The 17,936-nt window shown below is 50.5% G+C and overlaps 35 non-coding genes and 18 pseudogenes across 35 annotated transcripts; all 53 read right to left on the minus strand.

Annotated features, from left to right (window-relative positions):
* Positions 1-100: 100 nt before the first annotated feature.
* LOC131142103 (5S ribosomal RNA) lies at positions 101-209 on the minus strand (annotated as a pseudogene).
* Positions 210-321: 112 nt separating this feature from the next.
* On the minus strand, positions 322-430 carry LOC131141531 (5S ribosomal RNA; annotated as a pseudogene).
* Positions 431-542: 112 nt separating this feature from the next.
* LOC131101222 (5S ribosomal RNA) lies at positions 543-661 on the minus strand. The gene has a single exon (XR_009119174.1). It is a non-coding gene; the product is annotated as a 5S ribosomal RNA (ribosomal RNA).
* Positions 662-773: 112 nt separating this feature from the next.
* On the minus strand, positions 774-892 carry LOC131099453 (5S ribosomal RNA). The gene has a single exon (XR_009118286.1). It is a non-coding gene; the product is annotated as a 5S ribosomal RNA (ribosomal RNA).
* Positions 893-1,004: 112 nt separating this feature from the next.
* Positions 1,005-1,123, minus strand: LOC131098865 (5S ribosomal RNA). Its single transcript, XR_009117716.1, has one exon. It is a non-coding gene; the product is annotated as a 5S ribosomal RNA (ribosomal RNA).
* Positions 1,124-1,235: 112 nt separating this feature from the next.
* On the minus strand, positions 1,236-1,354 carry LOC131098846 (5S ribosomal RNA). Its single transcript, XR_009117698.1, has one exon. It is a non-coding gene; the product is annotated as a 5S ribosomal RNA (ribosomal RNA).
* A 112-nt stretch (positions 1,355-1,466) lies between these two features.
* On the minus strand, positions 1,467-1,585 carry LOC131099461 (5S ribosomal RNA). Its single transcript, XR_009118294.1, has one exon. It is a non-coding gene; the product is annotated as a 5S ribosomal RNA (ribosomal RNA).
* A 112-nt stretch (positions 1,586-1,697) lies between these two features.
* On the minus strand, positions 1,698-1,806 carry LOC131141532 (5S ribosomal RNA; annotated as a pseudogene).
* Positions 1,807-1,918: 112 nt separating this feature from the next.
* LOC131140883 (5S ribosomal RNA) lies at positions 1,919-2,027 on the minus strand (annotated as a pseudogene).
* A 112-nt stretch (positions 2,028-2,139) lies between these two features.
* Positions 2,140-2,258, minus strand: LOC131098444 (5S ribosomal RNA). The gene has a single exon (XR_009117317.1). It is a non-coding gene; the product is annotated as a 5S ribosomal RNA (ribosomal RNA).
* Positions 2,259-8,200: 5,942 nt separating this feature from the next.
* Positions 8,201-8,309, minus strand: LOC131142461 (5S ribosomal RNA; annotated as a pseudogene).
* A 112-nt stretch (positions 8,310-8,421) lies between these two features.
* Positions 8,422-8,540, minus strand: LOC131100332 (5S ribosomal RNA). The gene has a single exon (XR_009119076.1). It is a non-coding gene; the product is annotated as a 5S ribosomal RNA (ribosomal RNA).
* Positions 8,541-8,652: 112 nt separating this feature from the next.
* On the minus strand, positions 8,653-8,770 carry LOC131099486 (5S ribosomal RNA). Its single transcript, XR_009118315.1, has one exon. It is a non-coding gene; the product is annotated as a 5S ribosomal RNA (ribosomal RNA).
* Positions 8,771-8,882: 112 nt separating this feature from the next.
* On the minus strand, positions 8,883-9,010 carry LOC131140844 (5S ribosomal RNA; annotated as a pseudogene).
* Positions 9,011-9,122: 112 nt separating this feature from the next.
* LOC131141388 (5S ribosomal RNA) lies at positions 9,123-9,231 on the minus strand (annotated as a pseudogene).
* A 112-nt stretch (positions 9,232-9,343) lies between these two features.
* LOC131101083 (5S ribosomal RNA) lies at positions 9,344-9,462 on the minus strand. Its single transcript, XR_009119157.1, has one exon. It is a non-coding gene; the product is annotated as a 5S ribosomal RNA (ribosomal RNA).
* A 112-nt stretch (positions 9,463-9,574) lies between these two features.
* On the minus strand, positions 9,575-9,693 carry LOC131097480 (5S ribosomal RNA). Its single transcript, XR_009116383.1, has one exon. It is a non-coding gene; the product is annotated as a 5S ribosomal RNA (ribosomal RNA).
* A 112-nt stretch (positions 9,694-9,805) lies between these two features.
* On the minus strand, positions 9,806-9,924 carry LOC131099014 (5S ribosomal RNA). The gene has a single exon (XR_009117856.1). It is a non-coding gene; the product is annotated as a 5S ribosomal RNA (ribosomal RNA).
* A 112-nt stretch (positions 9,925-10,036) lies between these two features.
* LOC131098858 (5S ribosomal RNA) lies at positions 10,037-10,155 on the minus strand. The gene has a single exon (XR_009117709.1). It is a non-coding gene; the product is annotated as a 5S ribosomal RNA (ribosomal RNA).
* Positions 10,156-10,267: 112 nt separating this feature from the next.
* LOC131141155 (5S ribosomal RNA) lies at positions 10,268-10,376 on the minus strand (annotated as a pseudogene).
* A 112-nt stretch (positions 10,377-10,488) lies between these two features.
* LOC131098199 (5S ribosomal RNA) lies at positions 10,489-10,607 on the minus strand. Its single transcript, XR_009117076.1, has one exon. It is a non-coding gene; the product is annotated as a 5S ribosomal RNA (ribosomal RNA).
* Positions 10,608-10,719: 112 nt separating this feature from the next.
* LOC131142200 (5S ribosomal RNA) lies at positions 10,720-10,828 on the minus strand (annotated as a pseudogene).
* A 112-nt stretch (positions 10,829-10,940) lies between these two features.
* Positions 10,941-11,059, minus strand: LOC131101095 (5S ribosomal RNA). The gene has a single exon (XR_009119158.1). It is a non-coding gene; the product is annotated as a 5S ribosomal RNA (ribosomal RNA).
* Positions 11,060-11,171: 112 nt separating this feature from the next.
* LOC131098887 (5S ribosomal RNA) lies at positions 11,172-11,290 on the minus strand. Its single transcript, XR_009117733.1, has one exon. It is a non-coding gene; the product is annotated as a 5S ribosomal RNA (ribosomal RNA).
* Positions 11,291-11,402: 112 nt separating this feature from the next.
* On the minus strand, positions 11,403-11,521 carry LOC131099808 (5S ribosomal RNA). The gene has a single exon (XR_009118580.1). It is a non-coding gene; the product is annotated as a 5S ribosomal RNA (ribosomal RNA).
* A 112-nt stretch (positions 11,522-11,633) lies between these two features.
* Positions 11,634-11,752, minus strand: LOC131100175 (5S ribosomal RNA). The gene has a single exon (XR_009118939.1). It is a non-coding gene; the product is annotated as a 5S ribosomal RNA (ribosomal RNA).
* Positions 11,753-11,864: 112 nt separating this feature from the next.
* LOC131140811 (5S ribosomal RNA) lies at positions 11,865-11,973 on the minus strand (annotated as a pseudogene).
* Positions 11,974-12,085: 112 nt separating this feature from the next.
* Positions 12,086-12,204, minus strand: LOC131098859 (5S ribosomal RNA). Its single transcript, XR_009117710.1, has one exon. It is a non-coding gene; the product is annotated as a 5S ribosomal RNA (ribosomal RNA).
* Positions 12,205-12,316: 112 nt separating this feature from the next.
* On the minus strand, positions 12,317-12,425 carry LOC131141156 (5S ribosomal RNA; annotated as a pseudogene).
* A 112-nt stretch (positions 12,426-12,537) lies between these two features.
* On the minus strand, positions 12,538-12,656 carry LOC131099984 (5S ribosomal RNA). The gene has a single exon (XR_009118755.1). It is a non-coding gene; the product is annotated as a 5S ribosomal RNA (ribosomal RNA).
* Positions 12,657-12,768: 112 nt separating this feature from the next.
* LOC131141587 (5S ribosomal RNA) lies at positions 12,769-12,877 on the minus strand (annotated as a pseudogene).
* A 112-nt stretch (positions 12,878-12,989) lies between these two features.
* Positions 12,990-13,108, minus strand: LOC131098250 (5S ribosomal RNA). Its single transcript, XR_009117126.1, has one exon. It is a non-coding gene; the product is annotated as a 5S ribosomal RNA (ribosomal RNA).
* A 112-nt stretch (positions 13,109-13,220) lies between these two features.
* Positions 13,221-13,339, minus strand: LOC131142960 (5S ribosomal RNA). Its single transcript, XR_009133019.1, has one exon. It is a non-coding gene; the product is annotated as a 5S ribosomal RNA (ribosomal RNA).
* Positions 13,340-13,451: 112 nt separating this feature from the next.
* LOC131097604 (5S ribosomal RNA) lies at positions 13,452-13,570 on the minus strand. The gene has a single exon (XR_009116502.1). It is a non-coding gene; the product is annotated as a 5S ribosomal RNA (ribosomal RNA).
* Positions 13,571-13,682: 112 nt separating this feature from the next.
* Positions 13,683-13,801, minus strand: LOC131099220 (5S ribosomal RNA). The gene has a single exon (XR_009118055.1). It is a non-coding gene; the product is annotated as a 5S ribosomal RNA (ribosomal RNA).
* Positions 13,802-13,913: 112 nt separating this feature from the next.
* On the minus strand, positions 13,914-14,031 carry LOC131099487 (5S ribosomal RNA). Its single transcript, XR_009118316.1, has one exon. It is a non-coding gene; the product is annotated as a 5S ribosomal RNA (ribosomal RNA).
* Positions 14,032-14,143: 112 nt separating this feature from the next.
* LOC131140845 (5S ribosomal RNA) lies at positions 14,144-14,271 on the minus strand (annotated as a pseudogene).
* Positions 14,272-14,383: 112 nt separating this feature from the next.
* On the minus strand, positions 14,384-14,492 carry LOC131141389 (5S ribosomal RNA; annotated as a pseudogene).
* A 112-nt stretch (positions 14,493-14,604) lies between these two features.
* Positions 14,605-14,723, minus strand: LOC131101107 (5S ribosomal RNA). The gene has a single exon (XR_009119161.1). It is a non-coding gene; the product is annotated as a 5S ribosomal RNA (ribosomal RNA).
* Positions 14,724-14,835: 112 nt separating this feature from the next.
* Positions 14,836-14,954, minus strand: LOC131097481 (5S ribosomal RNA). The gene has a single exon (XR_009116384.1). It is a non-coding gene; the product is annotated as a 5S ribosomal RNA (ribosomal RNA).
* A 112-nt stretch (positions 14,955-15,066) lies between these two features.
* Positions 15,067-15,185, minus strand: LOC131099809 (5S ribosomal RNA). Its single transcript, XR_009118581.1, has one exon. It is a non-coding gene; the product is annotated as a 5S ribosomal RNA (ribosomal RNA).
* A 112-nt stretch (positions 15,186-15,297) lies between these two features.
* LOC131099178 (5S ribosomal RNA) lies at positions 15,298-15,416 on the minus strand. Its single transcript, XR_009118015.1, has one exon. It is a non-coding gene; the product is annotated as a 5S ribosomal RNA (ribosomal RNA).
* Positions 15,417-15,528: 112 nt separating this feature from the next.
* On the minus strand, positions 15,529-15,637 carry LOC131140812 (5S ribosomal RNA; annotated as a pseudogene).
* A 112-nt stretch (positions 15,638-15,749) lies between these two features.
* LOC131098860 (5S ribosomal RNA) lies at positions 15,750-15,868 on the minus strand. Its single transcript, XR_009117711.1, has one exon. It is a non-coding gene; the product is annotated as a 5S ribosomal RNA (ribosomal RNA).
* Positions 15,869-15,980: 112 nt separating this feature from the next.
* LOC131141019 (5S ribosomal RNA) lies at positions 15,981-16,089 on the minus strand (annotated as a pseudogene).
* Positions 16,090-16,201: 112 nt separating this feature from the next.
* Positions 16,202-16,320, minus strand: LOC131142961 (5S ribosomal RNA). The gene has a single exon (XR_009133020.1). It is a non-coding gene; the product is annotated as a 5S ribosomal RNA (ribosomal RNA).
* Positions 16,321-16,432: 112 nt separating this feature from the next.
* On the minus strand, positions 16,433-16,551 carry LOC131097605 (5S ribosomal RNA). The gene has a single exon (XR_009116503.1). It is a non-coding gene; the product is annotated as a 5S ribosomal RNA (ribosomal RNA).
* Positions 16,552-16,663: 112 nt separating this feature from the next.
* On the minus strand, positions 16,664-16,782 carry LOC131099221 (5S ribosomal RNA). The gene has a single exon (XR_009118056.1). It is a non-coding gene; the product is annotated as a 5S ribosomal RNA (ribosomal RNA).
* A 112-nt stretch (positions 16,783-16,894) lies between these two features.
* On the minus strand, positions 16,895-17,012 carry LOC131099488 (5S ribosomal RNA). The gene has a single exon (XR_009118317.1). It is a non-coding gene; the product is annotated as a 5S ribosomal RNA (ribosomal RNA).
* Positions 17,013-17,124: 112 nt separating this feature from the next.
* On the minus strand, positions 17,125-17,252 carry LOC131140846 (5S ribosomal RNA; annotated as a pseudogene).
* Positions 17,253-17,364: 112 nt separating this feature from the next.
* LOC131141390 (5S ribosomal RNA) lies at positions 17,365-17,473 on the minus strand (annotated as a pseudogene).
* A 112-nt stretch (positions 17,474-17,585) lies between these two features.
* Positions 17,586-17,704, minus strand: LOC131101118 (5S ribosomal RNA). The gene has a single exon (XR_009119162.1). It is a non-coding gene; the product is annotated as a 5S ribosomal RNA (ribosomal RNA).
* Positions 17,705-17,816: 112 nt separating this feature from the next.
* On the minus strand, positions 17,817-17,935 carry LOC131097482 (5S ribosomal RNA). The gene has a single exon (XR_009116385.1). It is a non-coding gene; the product is annotated as a 5S ribosomal RNA (ribosomal RNA).
* Between the last annotated feature and the right edge of the window lies 1 nt (position 17,936).

Raw genomic sequence — 17,936 nt, forward strand, 5'->3', positions numbered from 1 at the left:
TGAAAAGATCCTATTTGATGGTGACGCAGGCCAAACTAGACTCTGGCAAAAAGTGTCAAACAGCGCCCTTTGCTGTCAGGCAAGAGCAGAAACCATAAAAAGCTTACAGCACCTGGTATTCCCAGGCGGTCTCCCATCCAAGTACTAACCAGGCCCGCCCCTGCTTAGCGTCCGAGATCGGGCGTTTTCAGGTTAGTATGGCCGTAAGCTGCCAGATCAACTGAAAAGATCCTATTTGAAGGTGACGCAGGCCAAACTAGACTCCAGCAAAAAGTGCCAAACAGCGCCCTCTGCTGTCAGGCAAGAGCAGAAACCATATAAAGCTTACAGCACCTGGTATTCCCAGGCGGTCTCCCATCCAAGTACTAACCAGGCCCGCCCCTGCTTAGCTTCCGAGATCGGGCTTTTTCAGGGAAGTATGGCCGTAAGCTGCCAGGTGAACAGAAAAGATCCTATTTGAAGGCGACGCAGGCCTAACTTTACTCCAGCAAAAAGTGTCAAACAGCGCCCTCTGCTGTCAGGCAAGAGCAGAAACCATAAAAAGCTTACAGCACCTGGTATTCCCAGGCGGTCTCCCATCCAAGTACTAACCAGGCCCGCCCCTGCTTAGCTTCCGAGATCGGATGAGATCAGGCGTTTTCAGGGTAGTATGGCTGTAAGCTGCCAAGGCAACTGAAAAGATCCTATTTGAAGGCGACGCAGGCCAAACTAGACTCCAGCAAAAAGTGTCAAACAGCGCCCTCTGCTGTCAGGCAAGAGCAGAAACCATAAAAAGCTTACAGCACCTGGTATTCCCAGGCGGTCTCCCATCCAAGTACTAACCAGGCCCACCCCTGTTTAGCTTACGAGATTGGACGAGATCGGGCGTTTTCAGGGTAGTATGGCCGTAAGCTGCCAGATCAACTGAAAAGATCCTATTTGAAGGCGACGCAGGCCAAACTAGACTCCAGCAAAAAGTGTCAAACAGCGCCCTCTGCTGTCAGGCAAGAGCAGAAACCATAAAAAGCTTACAGCATCTGGTATTCCCAGGCGGTCTCCCATCCAAGTACTAACCAGGCCCGCACCTGCTTAGCTTCCGAGATCGGATGAGATCGGGCGTTTTCAGGGTAGTATGGCTGTAAGCTGCCAAGGCAACTGAAAAGATCCTATTTGAAGGCGACGCAGGTCAAACTAGACTCCAGCAAAAAGTGTCAAACAGCGCCTTCTGCAGTCAGGCAAGAGCAGAAACCATAAAAAGCTTACAGCACCTGGTATTCCCAGGCGGTCTCCCATCCAAGTACTAACCAGGCCCACCCCTGTTTAGCTTACGAGATCGGACGAGATCGGGCATTTTCAGGGTAGTATGACCGTAAGCTGCGAGGTCAACTGAAAAGATCCTATTTGAAGGCGACGCAGGCCAAACTAGACTCCAGCAAAAAGTGTCAAACAGCGCCCTCTGCTGTCAGGCAAGAGCAGAAACCATAAAAAGCTTACAGCACCTGGTATTCCCAGGCGGTCTCCCATCCAAGTACTAACCAGGCCCGCCCCTGCTTAGCTTCCGAGATCGGACGAGATCGGGCGTTTTCAGGGTAGTATGGCTGTAAGCTGCCAAGGCAACTGAAAAGATCCTATTTGAAGGCGACGCAGGCCAAACTAGACTCCAGCAAAAAGTGTCAAACAGCGCCCTCTGCTGTCAGGCAAGAGCAGAAACCATAAAAAGCTTACAGCACCTGGTATTCCCAGGCGGTCTCCCATCCAAGTACTAACCAGGCCCGCCCCTGCTTAGCTTCCGAGATCGGGCTTTTTCAGGGAAGTATGGCCGTAAGCTGCCAGGTGAACTGAAAAGATCCTATTTGAAGGTGACGCAGGCCAAACTTTACTCCAGCAAAAAGTGTCAAACAGCGCCCTCTGCTGTCAGGCAAGAGCAGAAACCATAAAAAGCTTACAGCACCTGGTATTCCCAGGCGGTCTCCCATCCAAGTACTAACCAGGCCCGCCCCTGCTTAGCTTCCGAGATCGGGCGTTTTCAGGGTTGTATGGCCGTAAGCTGCCAGGTCAACTGAAAAGATCCTATTTGAAGGTGACGCAGGCCAAACTAGACTCCAGCAAAAAGTGTCAAACAGCGCCCTCTGCTGTCAGGCAAGAGCAGAAACCATAAAAAGCTTACAGCACCTGGTATTCCCAGGCGGTCTCCCATCCAAGTACTAACCAGGCCCGCCCCTGCTTAGTTTCCAAGATCGGACGAGATCGGGCGTTTTCAGGGTAGTATGGCCGTAAGCTGCCAGATCAACTGAAAAGATCCTATTTGAAGGCGACGCAGGCCAAACTAGACTCCAGCAAAAAGTGTCAAACAGCGCCCTCTGCTGTCAGGCAAGAGCAGAAACCATATAAAGCTTACAGCGCCTGGTATTCCCAGGCGGTCTCCCATCCAAGTACTAACCAGGCCCGCCCCTGCTTAGCTTCCGAGATCGGACGAGATCGGGCTTTTTTTTTTTTTTTTTTTTTTTTTTATTATTGAACATACCACAGTACGTCACAGATATGCATACATCAACATACTATATACACAATTATACCATTCTTTCATGTTATTACACGTCCACATTGACAACTCTCAGTCCAGGCACAGCCTGTTTGTCCAAGATTTTTTTTTTTTTTTTTTTTTTTTTTCCTTCCCCTCCTGTAGGTTGAGAGTTTTTTTTTTTTTTTTTGTTTTCCCTCTCCTATAGGTTGAACACAATTTTGTTATTGTCTGCTATCAAGATCAGACCGCTCCCTTCTATGAAGGAGCTCTCAAACTTTTCTTGGTCAGCGGTCCGGCATAATGACACATCCCTCCTTACAATAGCTTCAAAATATGTCCATACGGATATTTTTTTTTTTTCGAACTTTGCAAGGTTCCGCCTCATCCAGATAGCGTACCTGGCGTGGCTCAACATGAAGTTCCATAGGTTGATGTTCACCCCTTGCTGGCCTCCTCTGTGGCCGAGCAGGAGTTCTTCCTTCCATCTCACGGTTCGGGTGAAGTCGCTTTTCCAATTCCTCTCCATTGTACCTTTTAGTCTGTCCACAAATACATTCAGTTCTTTACAGTTCACAAATAAGTGCAGCAGGCTTTCCACCTCGCTGCCGCACACATTACACTCCCTTCCTACGTTTTTATTGATTTGGTGTATTACTTCGTTTGTGTATATCCTATTATGTTTTATTTTGAAGTCCAGGTCGGCGCATTCCTGATTGTTGTATTTACAGTTTCCCATCATCCATATGTCCTGTCCTTTTATGTGGCTGAACACTTTCGGCCAGAGGAGCTCAGCGGTTGGCCTTTTAAAGGCCTTGCTCACAAGGGCCCAATAGAGTGTTTTCACTGTGCATGTTTCTATGTTGATCTCTTTTTCTTTGGTTTTTAGCATAATTCCAGGTAGCTCATCTGTTTCTTTACCTGTTTCTTGGCTATTTATGTGCCTTTGCCAAGCTTTTGGGATGGCCATCTTTATTTTATTGTATTCGTTCTTTATTGTTCTTTCCGGTATTTCATCGTCATATTCGTGTACACTGTCTATAATGGCTTGCTCCCTCAGGAAGCCCGGTATGACCTCATATACAAAGTCTTTAATTTGTCTTAGTCCTGCTGAAAAGAAGACTTTGTTATACAGTACTTTTCCTTCCTTTACGATCTGGGGGTTTTGAAAGACCGGCTGGCTCATCACTTTGTTTTTTGTGTGGTTTGTGTACACAAAGTCATGCACAAGCCTACCCCAGGCCTCCATGACTTCTTTAAAGAAGGTGGGGGTGCCCTCGTGCAGCCTCCCTCTCAGGTCCATCAGTAGGCTGTATTGCCCACACCGTCCATATTTGAAGAGGGTCTCTCGGAAGAAGGGCTTCCACCCACAGTCTGTTTCTCCCTGCAAATATTTTATCACCATCCTGGTTCTGATTGCCGCTTTTTTGGTCTGTAAGTCCACCAGTTTTAGCCCGCCCTCTTTATACTGTCCTATCAGGGTTTTTTGTGCAATGCGCACGCCTTTCCCCTCCCACAGGAAGTCGCATATGGTTCTCTCTGCTTCGGCCGCTGCCCACTGGGGCAGGCTCACCACTCCCAGGGCATATACCAGTTTGGACATTAACAGAGAGTTTATGATGACCACCCTCCCTTTTAGGGTCAGCTTTCGTGCTCTCCATCTGTTTACGGTCTGTTTGATCTTGTTTAAGGTTCCCGTCCATGTCAAGTTGGTCACTTGTTTGTCGTTTGCGCCTATATATATGCCGATGATCTTTATGCAGTCTTGTGCCTCCTTAAACGGCAGATCGCATTTCTGTCCCTCAAGGTTGCCGATGTATAAAATCTCGGACTTGTCCATATTAATTTTTGCGCCCGCTGCCCTCCCGTATTTTTCCACGCATCCCATTGCATTGCGCACATCCTCGGCGTCTTTCAGAGTCAGGGTTGTGTCATCCGCGTATTGGTGGATGACGCTCCGCCCTCCTCCCGGTATCGCCACTCCCTTTATTTCTCTGGTGGTTTTTATGAGAGCGGCGAGGGGTTCTACCGCAATGGTGAATAGCGGGGCGGATAGCGGGCAGCCTTGTCTCACCGATCTCGTCAGGGGGAAGGTGTCTGTCATTGTGCCATTTATTTTCACGCAACTTCTCGCCTGCCCGTACAGCAGCTGCAGCCATCGTAGCATCCTTTTGCCCACCCCTACTTTTTGCATCGTCTTCCATATGAAAGGGTGCTCCACCCTGTCGAAGGCTTTATTCAAGTCTAGGCTGATCACTATCCCGCTTTCTTCCTTCATGTGTTCCACCACGTTTTGCACGGTTCTCACTGTGTCTGTGATATCTCTTCCCGGCACACTGTACGCCTGGGTGGGTGAGATAATTTCTTTTAAGACTCCTTTTAGCCTGTTTGCTAACACTTTGGCGAGTATTTTATAATCCACATTTAGCAGGCTTATTGGCCTGTAGTTCTCTAGTTTTTCCCTGTCGCCTTTTTTGTGGATGAGGGTGATGATGCCCGTGGCCATAGAGGTCGGCATCTCTCCCCTCTCCTCCATGCGTTGGTATACTTTGTGCAGCATGGGTGCCAGCGTAACGGTGAATGCTTTGTACAATTCGGCCGTAAGGCCGTCGCTTCCGGGACTTTTGCGGGGCTGCAGTTCTTTAATTGCTTTTTCTATATCCGCTATGCGTATGTCTCTTTCACAGGCGCGTCTTCCGGCCTCGGTCACCTTTGCGGTGACTCTTTCTATGATCTCATCTGCGCTTTGTTCGTTGATTTGGCCTCCTGTGAAGAGGTCTGCATAGTAGTCTCTCGTGATTTCGAGGATTTCAACAAAATCTGAGGTTGTTTGGCCCTTTTTGTCTTCTAGTTGTTTTATGTACATTTTCCTCTGTTTTTCTTTCTCAAGGTTTAAGAAGAAACTGGTGTACTTTTCGCCCTTTGCTGCCCAAAGCGCTTTACTTCTGATGATTGCGCCTTCGCACCTTTCTTTTTCGTATACGGCCAATTCCTTTTTTAATTGGATGTATTTTTCGATGTTATATTTTGGTATTTCTTCTATCTTTTTTTCCTCTATTGCTATTTTGCTTTCCAGCATTACTCTGTTTTCGTTGTCTATTTGCTTTTTCCGTTTGGCAAATTTTATGCTCTGCTTTTTGATGAAAGTCTTTATCGTCTCCCATCCTTGGATGGCATCGTCCTCCATCAACTCCTGCACAAGTTCACTTTGGAGCAGGGTGGTTATCTTATTTTTGTATGCCGGGTCTTGTACTAGCGAGGAGTTGAGGCACCAGGTTCCCCCGCCCTTCCCCTCCCCTTTGGGCCCTAAGGTTAATGTCATGATAGCGTGGTCGCTTAATTCTGTAAACTCCCACTTCAGTTCGCGTACATGTCCTATAATTTCTTCCTTTGCAATACACAGGTCTATTCTACTCTGTTTCAGTTTTTTCCGCACCACCTGTTTTCTTGTATACCCTCTTTGGTTGGGGTTGTCGTTCCTCCACACGTCAACAAGGTTTTTGTCTTTTAGCAGGCTGAGTAGGGCTGCTCGGGAGACATCGGGTTTGAAGGTGGAGGCGCTGCAAGCGTCCATCCTGGTGCAGCGTACGTTAAAGTCCCCTACCAGCAGCGTGTTTGGTATGCATAAGGGGCCCAGCCATTCGAAGAAAGCCTTCCTTTCGATTTCATTATTCGATGCGTAGATGTTTATCAACCTGTATTTTATTTTGGCCCGCATGAAGTCTACAATTAGCGCTCTTCCTTCGCTGTTTGTTTGTATTTGGACCGCATTTTCAACGCAGTTCTCTTTTAGGAGTATGGCTACGCCGCATGACTTTTGTGTCTTGTTGTTAACGAATATCGGCCCTGTCCATCTCTTTCGTATTTCCGGGAGGAGTTCGTTTGTCCATCTTGTCTCTTGCAAGCATACTATGTCCGCGTCTAGTCTGTGTAGTGCTCTTTCAAGTTTGTTCATATTTCTGACGCCGTTTATGTTTAAATTTGAAATTGTCACGGCGTTCATTATCTTTTGTGGGTGGGAATTATCTACCTTACATTCTATACAGTTTTCTCTCTTTTTTCCTCTTGTAACTTTTAAGCTGTTGGATCTCCATTTCATCCGGGCTCGAAAGGTCGCCCATTTCCTCCCACCTGCCTGTGGCTTCGTCGCCCCCGTCGTCGTCCCTCGCCGTGCTGGGGCCTGCTTTTGCTCCGTCGTTCCCTGTTTCCGCTTTTGTCACCGCTCCCGCCGTTCTCCTCGTCTTCGTCGCTGGTGTTGTCGTCGTCGTCGCTGCCGCCTCGGCCGCCGTCGTCGTCATCGCTGCTGCCTCAGTCGTCGTCGTCGCTGCCGCCTCAGCCGCCGCCGCCTCAGCCGCCGCCGTCGTCGCTGCCGCCTCAGCCGCCTCAGCCGCCGCCGTTGTCGCTGCCGTTGTCGCTGCCGCCTCAGCCGCCTCCTCCGCCACCGTCTCTGTCACCGCAGCCGCCGTCGCTGTCACCGCAGCTGCCGTTGCTGCTGTCATCGTCGCCGCCGCTGCCACCTCCATTGGCGTTGGCATCCTCTCCATTCTCTTTTCTTCTCCTTCACTTAGCACTGTAGCTGCCGGCGTTTCCATGTCTCTCTCCAGCGCTCCCTCAACCAGCATCTCCGCCTCTGCTGTCAAGCCGCCCCCCAGCACCGCCTCAGCCTGCATCGGCAATGGGCCGCGATCGCCCCTTTCATTCTCCTCACACTCTCTGGCGTAGTGGCCTTGCTCGCCACATTTAAAGCACTTAAACTCCGGGCAATCTCGGATAATGTGGCCGGGCTGGATGCACAATCTGCATACCTTCCTCTGGCGGTCGTGTAGCACCCGAAAGTGTTCTTCCCCCTCGAGGGTCTCAAACTTAGTTGCAAATGGTAGGGAGCGGACTTTTTCGTTGAAGCGCACCTTTAGGTAGCGTGTTCCGTCTGCAATGTCGGTGCCTGGCCACATGCGCCTTCTGATGGTGGACACTGCCTGAACTCCCCATTCCTCCAGCTTCTTCAGGATCACCTCATCTTCAATGTACACTGGAAGGCCAAGGAACGAGACGACGAGCTCGTCATTACGAATTTCTGACGCTATAATCTTATTGGTCTTCAATGTGATGCCGTCCAGCAGACGGTCCTTTCCTTTTTTGTCTTCTGTAGTAACTTCGAATTTTGTCAGGGATTTTTGGCGGCATCCCACCACTCGTCCACATTCTTCTCTAATTTTCTTACATATCTCCATCATCGTTACTTTTTCCTGTCCTACTACTTCCACTGCCACTGTTAATTGTCTTTCATACTTGTTGTCTGCATTTGTTGTCTCGTCCACGCTTTTCTTCTCTGCTCGCTCCATTTTCCCTCTTATAGGCCCCGGCATCATTTGACACCCACCCCCCCCAGCCGCGGTTGGTGGTGGTGGGGGCGTGGGGTTGCTTCGTACAAGTATTACGTTTTAGGCGGAAATTTGGAAAAAATTCTTCAAAAGAAATCGGAAGACAGGGAGTACACACTCAGGGTTGCCTCTTGTTTGCTCACACTCTCACCTGCACTCAATCACCAATCAGTGATCGGGCGTTTTAAGGGTAGTATGGCCGTAAGCTGCCAGGTCAACTGAAAAGATCCTATTTGAAGGTGACGCAGGCCAAACTAGACTCTAGCAAAAAGTGTCAAACAGCGCCCTTTGCTGTCAGGCAAGAGCAGAAACCATAAAAACCTTACAGTACCTGGTATTCCCAGGCGGTCTCCCATCCAAGTACTAACCAGGCCCGCCCCTGCTTAGCTTCCGAGATCGGGCGTTTTCAGGGTAGTATGGCCTTAAGCTGCCAGGTGAACTGAAAAGATCCTATTTGAAGGTGACGCAGGCCAAACTAGACTCCAGCAAAAAGTGTCAAACAGCGCCCTCTGCTGTCAGGCAAGAGCAGAAACCATAAAAAGCTTACAGCACCTGGTATTCCCAGGCGGTCTCCCATCCAAGTACTAACCAGGCCCGCAGCTGCTTAGCTTCGGAGATCGGACGAGATCAGGCGTTTTAAGGGTAGTATGGCCGTAAGCTGCCAGGTCAACTGAAAAGATCCTATTTGAAGGTGACGCAGGCCAAACTAGACTCCAGCAAAAAGTGTCAAACAGCGCCCTCTGCTGTCAGGCAAGAGCAGAAACCATAAAAAGCTTACAGCACTAGTATTCCCAGGCGGTCTCCCATCCAAGTACTAACCAGGCCAGCCCCTGCTTAGCTTCCGAGATCGGACGAGATCGGGCGTTTTCAGGGTAGTATGGCCGTAAGCTTTAAGGGCAACTGAAAAAATCTTATTTGACGGCGACGCAGGCCAAACTAGACTCCAGCAAAAAGTGTAAAACAGCGCCCTCTGCTGTCAGGCAAGAGCAGAAACCATAAAAAGCTTACAGCACCTGGTATTCCCAGGCGGTCTCCCATCCAAGTACTAACCAGGACCACCCCTGCTTAGCTTCCGAGATCGGACGAGATCGGACGAGATCGGGCGTTTCAGGGTAGTATGGCTGTAAACTGCCAGGTCAACTGAAAAGATCCTATTTGAAGGTGACGCATGCCAAACTAGACTCTGACAAAAAGTGTCAAACAGCGCCCTTTGCTGTCAGGCAAGAGCAGAAACCATAAAAAGCTTACAGCACCTGGTATTCCCAGGCGGTCTCCCATCCAAGTACTAACCAGGCCCGCCCCTGCTTAGCTTCCGAGATCGGCCGTTTTCAGGGTAGTATGGCCGTAAGCTGCCAGGGCAACTTAAAAGATCCTATTTGAAGGCGACGCAGGCCAAACTAGACTCCAGCAAAAAGTGTCAAACAGCGCCCTCTGCTTTCAGGCAAGAGCAGAAACCATAAAAAGCTTACAGCACCTGGTATTCCTAGGCGGTCTCCCATCCAAGTACTAACCAGGCCCGCCCCTGCTTAGCTTCCGAGATCGGATGAGATCGGGCGTTTTCAGGGTAGTATGGCTGTAAGCTGCCAAGGCAACTGAAAAGATCCTATTTGAAGGCGACGCAGGCCAAACTAGACTCCAGGAAATAGTGTCAAACAGCGCCCTCTGCTGTCAGGCAAGAGCAGAAACCATAAAAAGCTTACAGCACCTGGTATTCCCAGGCGGTCTCCCATCCAAGTACTAACCAGGCCCACCCCTGTTTAGCTTACGAGATCGGACGAGATCGGGCGTTTTCAGGGTAGTATGGCCGTAAGCTGCCAGATCAACTGAAAAGATCCTATTTGAAGGCGACGCAGGCCAAACTAGACTCCAGCAAAAAGTGTCAAACAGCGCCCTCTGCAGTCAGGCAAGAGCAGAAACCATAAAAAGCTCACAGCACCTGGTATTCCCAGGCGGTCTCCCATCCAAGTACTAACCAGGCCCACCCCTGTTTAGCTTACGAGATCGGACGAGATCGGGCATTTTCAGGGTAGTATGGCCGTAAGCTGCCAGATCAACTGAAAAGATCCTATTTGAAGGCGACGCAGGCCAAACTAGACTCCAGCAAAAAGTGTCAAACAGCGCCCTCTGCTGTCAGGCAAGAGCAGAAACCATATAAAGCTTACAGCACCTGGTATTCCCAGGCGGTCTCCCATCCAAGTACTAACCAGGCCCGCCCCTGCTTAGCTTCCGAGATCGGACGAGATCGGGCTTTTTCAGGGTAGTATGTCCGTAAGCTGCCAGGTCAACTGAAAAGATCCTATTTGAAGGTGACGCAGGCCAAACTAGACTCTAGCAAAAAGTGTCAAACAGCGCCCTTTGCTTTCAGGCAAGAGCAGAAACCATAAAAACCTTACAGCACCTGGTATTCCCAGGCGGTCTCCCATCCAAGTACTAACCAGGCCCGCCCCTGCTTAGCTTCCGAGATCGGGCGTTTTCAGGGTAGTATGGCCGTAAGCTGCCAGGTGAACTGAAAAGATCCTATTTGAAGGTGACGCAGGCCAAACTAGACTCCAGCAAAAAGTGTCAAACAGCGCCCTCTGCTGTCAGGCAATAGCAGAAACCATAAAAAGCTTACAGCACCTGGTATTCCCAGGCGGTCTCCCATCCAAGTACTAACCAGGCCCGCCCCTGCTTTGCTTCCGAGATCGGACGAGATCAGGCGTTTTAAGGGTAGTATGGCCGTAAGCTGCCAGGTCAACTGAAAAGATCCTATTTGAAGGTGACGCAGGCCAAACTAGACTACAGCAAAAAGTGTCAAACAGCGCCCTTTGCTTTCAGGCAAGAGCAGAAACCATAAAAACCTTACAGCACCTGGTATTCCCAGGCGGTCTCCCATCCAAGTACTAACCAGGCCCGCCCCTGCTTAGCTTCCGAGATCGGCCGTTTTCAGGGTAGTATGGCCGTAAGCTGCCAGGGCAACTTAAAAGATCCTATTTGAAGGCGACGCAGGCCAAACTAGACTCCAGCAAAAAGTGTCAAACAGCGCCCTCTGCTTTCAGGCAAGAGCAGAAACCATAAAAAGCTTACAGCACCTGGTATTCCTAGGCGGTCTCCCATCCAAGTACTAACCAGGCCCGCCCCTGCTTAGCTTCCGAGATCGGATGAGATCGGGCGTTTTCAGGGTAGTATGGCTGTAAGCTGCCAAGGCAACTGAAAAGATCCTATTTGAAGGCGACGCAGGCCAAACTAGACTCCAGGAAATAGTGTCAAACAGCGCCCTCTGCTGTCAGGCAAGAGCAGAAACCATAAAAAGCTTACAGCACCTGCTATTCCCAGGCGGTCTCCCATCCAAGTACTAACCAGGCCCACCCCTGTTTAGCTTACGAGATCGGACGAGATCGGGCGTTTTCAGGGTAGTATGGCCGTAAGCTGCCAGATCAACTGAAAAGATCCTATTTGAAGGCGACGCAGGCCAAACTAGACTCCAGCAAAAAGTGTCAAACAGCGCCCTCTGCAGTCAGGCAAGAGCAGAAACCATAAAAAGCTCACAGCACCTGGTATTCCCAGGCGGTCTCCCATCCAAGTACTAACCAGGCCCACCCCTGTTTAGCTTACGAGATCGGACGAGATCGGGCATTTTCAGGGTAGTTTGGCCGTAAGCTGCCAGGTCAACTGAAAAGATCCTATTTGAAGGCGACGCAGGCCAAACTAGACTCCAGCAAAAAGTGTCAAACAGCGCCCTCTGCTGTCAGGCAAGAGCAGAAACCATAAAAAGCTTGCAGCACCTGGTATTCCCAGGCGGTCTCCCATCCAAGTACTAACAAGGCCCGCCCCTGCTTAGCTTCCGAGATCGGACGAGATCGGGCGTTTTCAGGGTAGTACGTCCGCAAGATGCCAGGTCAACTGAAAAGATCCTATTTGAAGGTGACGCAGGCCAAACTAGTCTCTGGCAATAAGTGTCAAACAGCGCCCTTTGCTGTCAGGCAAGAGCAGAAACCATAAAAAGCTTACAGCACCTGGTATTCCCAGGCGGTCTCCCATCCAAGTACTAACCAGGCCCGCCCCTGCTTAGCGTCCGAGATCGGGCGTTTTCAGGGTAGTATGGCCGTAAGCTGCCAGATCAACTGAAAAGATCCTATTTGAAGGCGACGCAGGCCAAACTAGACTCCAGCAAAAAGTGTCAAACAGCGCCCTCTGCTGTCAGGCAAGAGCAGAAACCATATAAAGCTTACAGCACCTGGTATTCCCAGGCGGTCTCCCATCCAAGTACTAACCAGGCCCGCCCCTGCTTAGCTTCCGAGATCGGACGAGATCGGGCTTTTTCAGGGTAGTATGTCCGTAAGCTGCCAGGTCAACTGAAAAGATCCTATTTGAAGGTGACGCAGGCCAAACTAGACTCTAGCAAAAAGTGTCAAACAGCGCCCTTTGCTTTCAGGCAAGAGCAGAAACCATAAAAACCTTACAGCACCTGGTATTCCCAGGCGGTCTCCCATCCAAGTACTAACCAGGCCCGCCCCTGCTTAGCTTCCGAGATCGGGCGTTTTCAGGGTAGTATGGCCGTAAGCTGCCAGGTGAACTGAAAAGATCCTATTTGAAGGTGACGCAGGCCAAACTAGACTCCAGCAAAAAGTGTCAAACAGCGCCCTCTGCTGTCAGGCAATAGCAGAAACCATAAAAAGCTTACAGCACCTGGTATTACCAGGCGGTCTCCCATCCAAGTACTAACCAGGCCCGCCCCTGCTTTGCTTCCGAGATCGGACGAGATCAGGCGTTTTAAGGGTAGTATGGCCGTAAGCTGCCAGGTCAACTGAAAAGATCCTATTTGAAGGTGACGCAGGCCAAACTAGACTACAGCAAAAAGTGTCAAACAGCGCCCTCTGCTGTCAGGCAAGAGCAGAAACCATAAAAAGCTTACAGCACCTGGTATTCCCAGGCGGTCTCCCATCCAAGTACTAACCAGGCCCGCCCCTGCTTAGCGTCCGAGATCGGGCGTTTTCAGGGTAGTTTGGCCGTAAGCTGCCAGGTCAACTGAAAAGATCCTATTTGAAGGCGACGCAGGCCAAACTAGACTCCAGCAAAAAGTGTCAAACAGCGCCCTCTGCAGTCAGGCAAGAGCAGAAACCATAAAAAGCTTACAGCACCTGGTATTCCCAGGCGGTCTCCCATCCAAGTACTAACCAGGCCCACCCCTGTTTAGCTTACGAGATCGGACGAGATCGGGCATTTTCAGGGTAGTATGGCCGTAAGCTGCCAGGTCAACTGAAAAGATCCTATTTGAAGGCGACGCAGGCCAAACTAGACTCCAGCAAAAAGTGTCAAACATCGCCCTCTGCTTTCAGGCAAGAGCAGAAACCATTAAAAGCTTACAGCACCTGGTATTCCCAGGCGGTCTCCCATCCAAGTACTAACCAGGCCCGCCCCTGCTTAGCTTCCGAGATCGAATGAGATCGGGGGTTTTCAGGGTAGTATGGCCGTAAGATGCCAAGGCAACTGAAAAGATCCTATTTGAAGGCGACGCAGGCCAAACTAGACTCCAGCAAAAAGTGTCAAACAGCGCCCTCTGCTGTCAGGCAAGAGCAGAAACCATAAAAAGCTTACAGCACCTGGTATTCCCAGGCGGTCTCCCATCCAAGTACTAACCAGGCCAGCCCCTGCTTAGCTTCCGAAATCGGACGAGATCGGGCGTTTTCAGGGTAGTATGGCCGTAAGCTTTAAGGGCAACTGAAAAGATCCTATTTGAAGGTGACGCAGGCCAAACTAGACTCCAGCAAAAAGTGTCAAACAGCGCCCTCTGCTGTCAGGCAAGAGCAGAAACCATAAAAAGCTTACAGCACCTGGTATTCCCAGGCGGTCTCCCATCCAAGTACTAACCAGGCCAGCCCCTGCTTAGCTTCCGAAATCGGACGAGATCAGGCGTTTTAAGGGTAGTATGGCCGTAAGCTGCCAGGTCAACTGAAAAGATCCTATTTGAAGGTGACGCAGGCCAAACTAGACTCCAGCAAAAAGTGTCAAACAGCGCCCTCTGCTGTCAGGCAAGAGCAGAAACCATAAAAAGCTTACAGCACTAGTATTCCCAGGCGGTCTCCCATCCAAGTACTAACCAGGCCAGCCCCTGCTTAGCTTCCGAGATCGGACGAGATCGGGCGTTTTCAGGGTAGTATGGCCGTAAGCTTTAAGGGCAACTGAAAAAATCTTATTTGACGGCGACGCAGGCCAAACTAGACTCCAGCAAAAAGTGTAAAACAGCGCCCTCTGCTGTCAGGCAAGAGCAGAAACCATAAAAAGCTTACAGCACCTGGTATTCCCAGGCGGTCTCCCATCCAAGTACTAACCAGGACCACCCCTGCTTAGCTTCCGAGATCGGACGAGATCGGACGAGATCGGGCGTTTCAGGGTAGTATGGCTGTAAACTGCCAGGTCAACTGAAAAGATCCTATTTGAAGGTGACGCATGCCAAACTAGACTCTGACAAAAAGTGTCAAACAGCGCCCTTTGCTGTCAGGCAAGAGCAGAAACCATAAAAAGCTTACAGCACCTGGTATTCCCAGGCGGTCTCCCATCCAAGTACTAACCAGGCCCGCCCCTGCTTAGCTTCCGAGATCGGCCGTTTTCAGGGTAGTATGGCCGTAAGCTGCCAGGGCAACTTAAAAGATCCTATTTGAAGGCGACGCAGGCCAAACTAGACTCCAGCAAAAAGTGTCAAACAGCGCCCTCTGCTTTCAGGCAAGAGCAGAAACCATAAAAAGCTTACAGCACCTGGTATTCCTAGGCGGTCTCCCATCCAAGTACTAACCAGGCCCGCCCCTGCTTAGCTTCCGAGATCGGATGAGATCGGGCGTTTTCAGGGTAGTATGGCTGTAAGCTGCCAAGGCAACTGAAAAGATCCTATTTGAAGGCGACGCAGGCCAAACTAGACTCCAGGAAATAGTGTCAAACAGCGCCCTCTGCTGTCAGGCAAGAGCAGAAACCATAAAAAGCTTACAGCACCTGGTATTCCCAGGCGGTCTCCCATCCAAGTACTAACCAGGCCCACCCCTGTTTAGCTTACGAGATCGGACGAGATCGGGCGTTTTCAGGGTAGTATGGCCGTAAGCTGCCAGATCAACTGAAAAGATCCTATTTGAAGGCGACGCAGGCCAAACTAGACTCCAGCAAAAAGTGTCAAACAGCGCCCTCTGCAGTCAGGCAAGAGCAGAAACCATAAAAAGCTCACAGCACCTGGTATTCCCAGGCGGTCTCCCATCCAAGTACTAACCAGGCCCACCCCTGTTTAGCTTACGAGATCGGACGAGATCGGGCATTTTCAGGGTAGTTTGGCCGTAAGCTGCCAGGTCAACTGAAAAGATCCTATTTGAAGGCGACGCAGGCCAAACTAGACTCCAGCAAAAAGTGTCAAACAGCGCCCTCTGCTGTCAGGCAAGAGCAGAAACCATAAAAAGCTTACAGCACCTGGTATTCCCAGGCGGTCTCCCATCCAAGTACTAACCAGGCCCGCCCCTGCTTAGCTTCCGAGATCGGACGAGATCGGGCGTTTTCAGGGTAGTACGTCCGTAAGATGCCAGGTCAACTGAAAAGATCCTATTTGAAGGTGACGCAGGCCAAACTAGTCTCTGGCAATAAGTGTCAAACAGCGCCCTTTGCTGTCAGGCAAGAGCAGAAACCATAAAAAGCTTACAGCACCTGGTATTCCCAGGCGGTCTCCCATCCAAGTACTAACCAGGCCCGCCCCTGCTTAGCGTCCGAGATCGGGCGTTTTCAGGGTAGTATGGCCGTAAGCTGCCAGATCAACTGAAAAGATCCTATTTGAAGGCGACGCAGGCCAAACTAGACTCCAGCAAAAAGTGTCAAACAGCGCCCTCTGCTGTCAGGCAAGAGCAGAAACCATATAAAGCTTACAGCACCTGGTATTCCCAGGCGGTCTCCCATCCAAGTACTAACCAGGCCCGCCCCTGCTTAGCTTCCGAGATCGGACGAGATCGGGCTTTTTCAGGGTAGTATGTCCGTAAGCTGCCAGGTCAACTGAAAAGATCCTATTTGAAGGTGACGCAGGCCAAACTAGACTCTAGCAAAAAGTGTCAAACAGCGCCCTTTGCTTTCAGGCAAGAGCAGAAACCATAAAAACCTTACAGCACCTGGTATTCCCAGGTGGTCTCCCATCCAAGTACTAACCAGGCCCGCCCCTGCTTAGCTTCCGAGATCGGGCGTTTTCAGGGTAGTATGGCCGTAAGCTGCCAGGTCAACTGAAAAGATCCTATTTGAAGGCGACGCAGGCCAAACTAGACTCCAGCAAAAAGTGTCAAACATCGCCCTCTGCTTTCAGGCAAGAGCAGAAACCATTAAAAGCTTACAGCACCTGGTATTCCCAGGCGGTCTCCCATCCAAGTACTAACCAGGCCCGCCCCTGCTTAGCTTCCGAGATCGAATGAGATCGGGGGTTTTCAGGGTAGTATGGCCGTAAGATGCCAAGGCAACTGAAAAGATCCTATTTGAAGGCGACGCAGGCCAAACTAGACTCCAGCAAAAAGTGTCAAACAGCGCCCTCTGCTGTCAGGCAAGAGCAGAAACCATAAAAAGCTTACAGCACCTGGTATTCCCAGGCGGTCTCCCATCCAAGTACTAACCAGGCCAGCCCCTGCTTAGCTTCCGAAATCGGACGAGATCGGGCGTTTTCAGGGTAGTATGGCCGTAAGCTTTAAGGGCAACTGAAAAGATCCTATTTGAAGGTGACGCAGGCCAAACTAGACTCCAGCAAAAAGTGTCAAACAGCGCCCTCTGCTGTCAGGCAAGAGCAGAAACCATAAAAAGCTTACAGCACCTGGTATTCCCAGGCGGTCTCCCATCCAAGTACTAACCAGGCCAGCCCCTGCTTAGCTTCCGAAATCGGACGAGATCAGGCGTTTTAAGGGTAGTATGGCCGTAAGCTGCCAGGTCAACTGAAAAGATCCTATTTGAAGGTGACGCAGGCCAAACTAGACTCCAGCAAAAAGTGTCAAACAGCGCCCTCTGCTGTCAGGCAAGAGCAGAAACCATAAAAAGCTTACAGCACTAGTATTCCCAGGCGGTCTCCCATCCAAGTACTAACCAGGCCAGCCCCTGCTTAGCTTCCGAGATCGGACGAGATCGGGCGTTTTCAGGGTAGTATGGCCGTAAGCTTTAAGGGCAACTGAAAAAATCTTATTTGACGGCGACGCAGGCCAAACTAGACTCCAGCAAAAAGTGTAAAACAGCGCCCTCTGCTGTCAGGCAAGAGCAGAAACCATAAAAAGCTTACAGCACCTGGTATTCCCAGGCGGTCTCCCATCCAAGTACTAACCAGGACCACCCCTGCTTAGCTTCCGAGATCGGACGAGATCGGACGAGATCGGGCGTTTCAGGGTAGTATGGCTGTAAACTGCCAGGTCAACTGAAAAGATCCTATTTGAAGGTGACGCATGCCAAACTAGACTCTGACAAAAAGTGTCAAACAGCGCCCTTTGCTGTCAGGCAAGAGCAGAAACCATAAAAAGCTTACAGCACCTGGTATTCCCAGGCGGTCTCCCATCCAAGTACTAACCAGGCCCGCCCCTGCTTAGCTTCCGAGATCGGCCGTTTTCAGGGTAGTATGGCCGTAAGCTGCCAGGGCAACTTAAAAGATCCTATTTGAAGGCGACGCAGGCCAAACTAGACTCCAGCAAAAAGTGTCAAACAGCGCCCTCTGCTTTCAGGCAAGAGCAGAAACCATAAAAAGCTTACAGCACCTGGTATTCCTAGGCGGTCTCCCATCCAAGTACTAACCAGGCCCGCCCCTGCTTAGCTTCCGAGATCGGATGAGATCGGGCGTTTTCAGGGTAGTATGGCTGTAAGCTGCCAAGGCAACTGAAAAGATCCTATTTGAAGGCGACGCAGGCCAAACTAGACTCCAGGAAATAGTGTCAAACAGCGCCCTCTGCTGTCAGGCAAGAGCAGAAACCATAAAAAGCTTACAGCACCTGGTATTCCCAGGCGGTCTCCCATCCAAGTACTAACCAGGCCCACCCCTGTTTAGCTTACGAGATCGGACGAGATCGGGCGTTTTCAGGGTAGTATGGCCGTAAGCT

This window comes from Doryrhamphus excisus, chromosome 13 (assembly GCF_030265055.1).
Source record: "Doryrhamphus excisus isolate RoL2022-K1 chromosome 13, RoL_Dexc_1.0, whole genome shotgun sequence".
Taxonomy (NCBI): Eukaryota; Metazoa; Chordata; class Actinopteri; order Syngnathiformes; family Syngnathidae; genus Doryrhamphus; species Doryrhamphus excisus.